The following is a 6,000-nucleotide window of genomic DNA, read 5'->3' on the forward strand; positions in this document are numbered from 1 at the left end:
TGGAGAGGTGAAGGTGGAATTGGGGTGATGGAGGAGTGGAGAGGTGAAGGTGGGGGGATGGATGGAGGAGGAGAGGTGAAGGCGGGAGGGGGTGATGGAGGAGTGGAGAGTGGGAGGTGGGATGGGGGTGATGGAGGAGTGGATAGGTGAAGGTGGGAGGGGGGTGATGGAGGAGTGGAGAGGTGAAAGTGGGAGGGGTGTGATGGAGGAGTGGAAAGGTGAAGGTGGTAGAGGTGATGGAGGAGTGGAGAGGTGAAGGTGGAAGGGGGGTGATGGAGGAGTGGAGAGGTGAAAGTGGGAGTGGGTGATGGAGAGGTGAAGGTGGGAGGGGTGATGGAGGAGTGGAGAGGTGAAGGGGGAGGGGGAGGGGGTGATGGAGTGGTGGAGAGATGAAGGTGGGAGGGGTGATGGAGGAGTGGAGAGGTGGAGGGGGGAGGGGGTGATGGAGATCTACAGCAATGCAAAGACACACAGGACAAGTCCACAAAGTTAATGCTCACACAGGCACACACACACACACACACACACACACACACACACACACACACACACACACACACACACACACACACACACACACACACACACACACACACACACACACACACACACACACACACACACACACACACACACACACACACACATCTGTTGACTGATAGGGTGTGATGTGATAGTGACCTCATCAGCAGTGACCCCATTAGGACGGGTGTGTGATGCTCATAGCCTGTCACTCAGGGTGACTCACTGACCACTTGTTGTTATGGGAGACCAGGATGGCATGATGTGTCCTTCAACTCTAATTTGTCTAATTATTGGTTCTAATACTTTCTCTCTTTCTCTCATTTTCCAATCGAATTGTTAATCAAATGTCTCAAGTGAATGTTAGTTACCTGACTGGAAGCTCCAGATTCTGAAGAACCTGTATGATACCTGACTGGAAGGTCCAGATTCTCAAGAACCTGTATGATACCTGACTGGAAGGTCCAGATTCTGAAAAACCTGTATGATATGATATCTGACTGGAAGGTTCAGATTCTGAAGAACCTGTATGATAACTGACTGGAAGGTCCAGATTCGGAAGAACCTGCATGATGTCTGACTGGAAGGTCCAGATTCTGAAGAACCTGTATGATACCTGTCTGGAAGATTCAGATTCTGAAGAACCTGTATGATATCTGACTGGAAGGATCAGATTCTGAAGAACCTGTATGATACCTGACTGGAAGGATCAGATTCTGAAGAACCTGTATGATACCTGACTGGAAGGATCAGATTTTGAAGAACCTGTATGATACCTGACTGGAAGGATCAGATTCTGAAGAACCTGTATGATACCTGACTGGAAGGTCCAGATTCTGAAGAACCTGTATGATACCTGACTGGAAGGATCAGATTCTGAAGAACATGTATGATACCTGACTGGAAGGTCCAGATTCTGAAGAACCTATATGATACCTGACTGGAAGGATCAGATTCTGAAGAACCTGTATGATACCTGACTGGAAGGTCCAGATTCTGAAGAACCTGTATGATACCTGACTGGAAGGATCAGATTCTGAAGAACCTGTATGATACCTGACTGGAAGGTCCAGATTCTGAAGAACCTATATGATACCTGACTGGAAGGATCAGATTCTGAAGAACCTGTATGATACCTGACTGGAAGGTCCAGATTCTGAAGAACCTATATGATACCTGACTGGAAGGATCAGATTCTGAAGAACCTGTATGATACCTGCCTGGAAGGTCCAGAGTCTGAAGAACCTGTATGATACCTGACTGGAAGGATCAGATTCTGAAGAACCTGTATGATACCTGACTGGAAGGATCAGATTCTGAAGAACCTGTATGACACCTGACTAGAAGGTTCAGATTCCTGACCCATGACACCGTCTCTATCACTGGATTCTCATTTTCTTTCCTGAACCTTTGACTTTTGGTGATACTATAGGCTCCACAGTGGTGGCTTGGTTCCATCTTTCACCTTATAATTATTAACCCTTCAACACCTGAGAAACCAGGTTGGTGAGCTGGTTAACCAATCAATAGCTTCTATTGATCTATGCTCAACCAATGGTGTGGAGACTCTGCAACCCTGATGGTCTCCCTGCACACCATCAGTCCATCCTCTCAGGAATCACCCCTTGTTCTCCATGTCCGTCCACTGATTGGGTTGCCATAATGAGATGGTCTCGTTTCCATGGTAACAGTGACCGCTGCCTCAGTGTCACCCCATCTTTCTCTCTCTCTCTCATCTTTTTCTCTTGCTCTGTCTCTCACTCTCTCAATGGGCAAGACTCCTGTCTGTGTGTTGTCAGCAATGGAGAACTCTCGTTTCCCTGGCAATACTGGGGACAGCATGACAGTCTGTTGCCAGCCGAGGGCCAGTCTCCAGACAGTAGGAATAGATATGCCCTCTCATCTCATTCAACTGGCCCTGTCATTCAGAGGGGGAATGAACAGGCAAGGTGTGTGTGTGCCTGCCTGCCTGTGTGTGTTCAGGTTACACTGACACCTGTCCCTGTCCCATATCCCTGCATCCCAGTCACTGTTTGCTGGCCCTGGGGGGTCGAGGCTGTTTGCTGGCCCTGGGGGTCGAGGCTTTTTGCTGGCCCTGGGGGTCGAGGCTGTTTGCTGGCCCTGGGGTTGAGGCTGTTTGCTGGCCCTGGGGGGTCAAGGCTGTTTGCTGGCCGTGGGGGTCAAGGCTGTTTGCTTGCCGTGGGGGGTCGAGGCTGTTTGCTGTCCCTGGGGGTCGAGGCTGTTTGCTGGCCCTGGGGGTTGAGGCTGTTTGCTGGCCCTGGGGGTCGAGGCTGTTTGTTGGCCCTGGGGGTCGGGGCTGTTTGCTGGCCCTGGGGGTCGAGGCTGTTTGTTGGCCCTTGGGGTCGAGGCTGTTTGATGGCCCTGGGAGTCGAGCGAGGCTGTTTGCTGGCCCTGGAGGTCGAGGCTGTTTGCTGGCCCTGGGGGTCAAGGCTGTTTGCTGGCCCTGGGAGATCTAGGCTGTTTGCTGGTCCTGGGAGATCTAGGCTGTTTGCTGGTCCTGGGAGATCTAGGCTGTTTGCTGGTCCGGGGAGATCTAGGCTGTTTACTGGTCCTGGGAGATCTAGGCTGTTTATTGGTCCTGGGAGATCTAGGCTGTTTGCTGGTCCTGGGAGATCTAGGCTGTTTGCTGGTCCGGGGAGATCTACACTGTTTACTGGTCTGCCTGGCAGACATTTCAAATCAAATCAAACTTTATTTGTCACATGCGCTGAATACAATAAGTGTAGACCTGAAATGCTTACTTTACATTCCCTTAACCAACAGTGCAGTTCAGGAAGTGTTAAGAAAATATTTAACAAATACACTAAAGTAAAAAATATGAAAAAGTAACACAATAACAACGAGGCTATATATAAGGTGTACCGGTACCGAGTCTGTGTGCTTGGGTACAGGTTAGAGGTCATTTGTACATGTAGGTAGGGGTGAAGTGACTATGCAGCAGTGTACAATACAAATGGAGGGAGGGGGGGTCAATGTAATTGTTCAGTGGCCATTTGATTAATTGTTCAGCAGTCTTATGGCTTGGGGGTAGAAGCTGTTAAGGAGCCTTTTGGTCCTAGACTTGATGCTCCGGTACCGCTTGCCGTGAAGTAGCAGAGAAAACAGTCTATGACATGGGTGACTGTGTTTCTGACAATTTTATGGGCTTCCCTCTGACACCGGCTATTATATAGGTCCTGGATGGCAGGAAGCTTGTCCACAGTGATGTACTGGGCCATACTCACTACCCTCTGTAGCGCCTTACGGTCAGATGCCGAGCAGTTGCCATACCAGGCAGTGATGCAACCAGTCAGGATGCTCTCGATCGTGCAGCTGTAGAACGTTTTGAGGATCTGGGGACCCATATCAAATCTTTTCAGTCTCCTGAGGAGGAAAAATGTTTTGTCATGCCCTCTTCACGACTGTCTTGGTGTATTTGGACAATGATCTTTGGTGATGTGGACACAAAGGAACTTGAAACTCTCGACCCGCTCCTCTACAGCCCCGTTGATGTTATTGGGGGCCTGTTCAGCTTGCCTATTCCTGTCGTCCACGATCAGCTTTTCTGTCTTGCTCACGTTGAGGGAGAGGTGGTTGTCCTTGCATCACACTGCCAGTTCTCTGACCTCCCTATAGGCTGTCTCATCGTTGTCGGTGATCAGGCCTACCAATGTTGTGCCGTCATTAAACAAAATGATGGTGTTGGAGTCGTGTTTGGCCACGCAGTCGTGGGTGAACATCTGAGTGTGCCACCACAAGATACAGCCCACTCTCTCTCTGTGGTATGGTAATTGGAAGAAGCCAGGCTGATTGCATGGACCCGGTGGACCGACCCTGTATGAGTCTAATTAAACACAGGATCCATATTGTTTTCTCTCTTCCTTCTCTTCACTCTCTTTCCTCTCCTCTCTCTCACATCCTGTAAGATACTGCAGGCATTTTAATTACTCTGGAGTTTACATCTCAGTATGGTCTGTCTCAATATCACCTAAAGCACACATGCATGAACACCCACACACACACAGAAAGAGAGCGAGAGATGTAATGAAAATAAAGGTCTCATGTCAGGATTGCTAGTTTGCCTCAGGGACTCCTCTGTCCTCATGCCAGCGATGTGTAGCTGAAATTGGACCTTTGAAAAGAACAATGGGAACTACAAGGAGGGTTTAATGAAAGAACACAAGAACAATCAGAAAAAGTTTTAAACCATTTGCATAACACTATCCTTACTATCTCCTCACCTGGGAATAACAGAGAGAGAGAGAGGGAGAGAGGGAGGGAAAAAGAGATAGAAACACTATCCTTACTATCTCCTCACCTGGGAATAACAGAGAGAGAGAGGGAGAGAGGGAGGGAAAAAGATATAGAAACACTATCCTTACTATCTCCTCACCTGGGAATAACAGAGAGAGAGAGAGAGAGGGAGAGAGGGAGGGAAAAAGAGATAGAAACACTATCCTTACTATCTCCTCACCTGGGAATAACAGAGAGAGAGAGAGGGAGAGAGGGAGGGAAAAAGATATAGAAACACTATCCTTACTATCTCCTCACCTGGGAATAACAGAGAGAGAGAGGGAGAGAGGGAGGGAAAAAGAGATAGAAACACTATCCTTACTATCTCCTCACCTGGGAATAACAGAGAGAGAGAGAGGGAGAGAGGGAGGGAAAAAGATATAGAAAGAGAGCAGTTTGGAGGAGAGCAAGACAGGGAAAGAGAGAGCAGTTAGAAGATAGATAGTCAGACAGACAGAGTGCAATATGGTCTCTTTGAAATCAATTATCTTCAAGACAGCTGTCTTCGAATCGATGACAAGATTATGTGACCCGTCTAGGGACGTGTCAGCAGCAAGGGATCAAAACGTACTTCAATTTCCTGCCAGCCAAAATAACAAGCCATGGAATAAATAAATAAAACACCACAAAACAGGCGAAAACAGGCTGCAACTTAGAAGAGAAAGAACAGAAAATAAAGGAAAAGGGGAAAGAGAACGCTGGTAGTCGTCACGACAGGAAAATAAACAGAGGATTGGTGAAGGGGACTGTACCTGACTGGCTCCACCAATGAGCTGTACCTGACTGGCTCCACCAGTGAGCTGTACCTGACTGGCTCCACCAATGAGCTGTACCTGACTGGCTCCACCAATGAGTTGTACCTGACTGGCTCCACCAATGAGCTGTACCTGACTGGCTCCACCAATGAGCTGTACCTGACTGGCTCCACCAATGAGCTGTACCTGACTGGCTCCACCAATGAGCTGTACCTGACTGGCTCCACCAATGAGCTGTACCTGACTGGCTCCACCAATGAGCTGTACCTGACTGGCTCCACCAATGAGCTGTACCTGACTGGCTCCACCAATGAGCTGTACATGACTGGCTCCACCAATGAGCTGTACCTGACTGGCTCCACCAATGAGCTGTACCTGACTGGCTCCACCAATGAGCTGTACCTGACTGGCTCCACCAGTGAGCTGTACC

The sequence above is a fragment of the Oncorhynchus keta genome, chromosome 30, assembly GCF_023373465.1.
Source record: "Oncorhynchus keta strain PuntledgeMale-10-30-2019 chromosome 30, Oket_V2, whole genome shotgun sequence".
Taxonomy (NCBI): domain Eukaryota; kingdom Metazoa; phylum Chordata; class Actinopteri; order Salmoniformes; family Salmonidae; genus Oncorhynchus; species Oncorhynchus keta.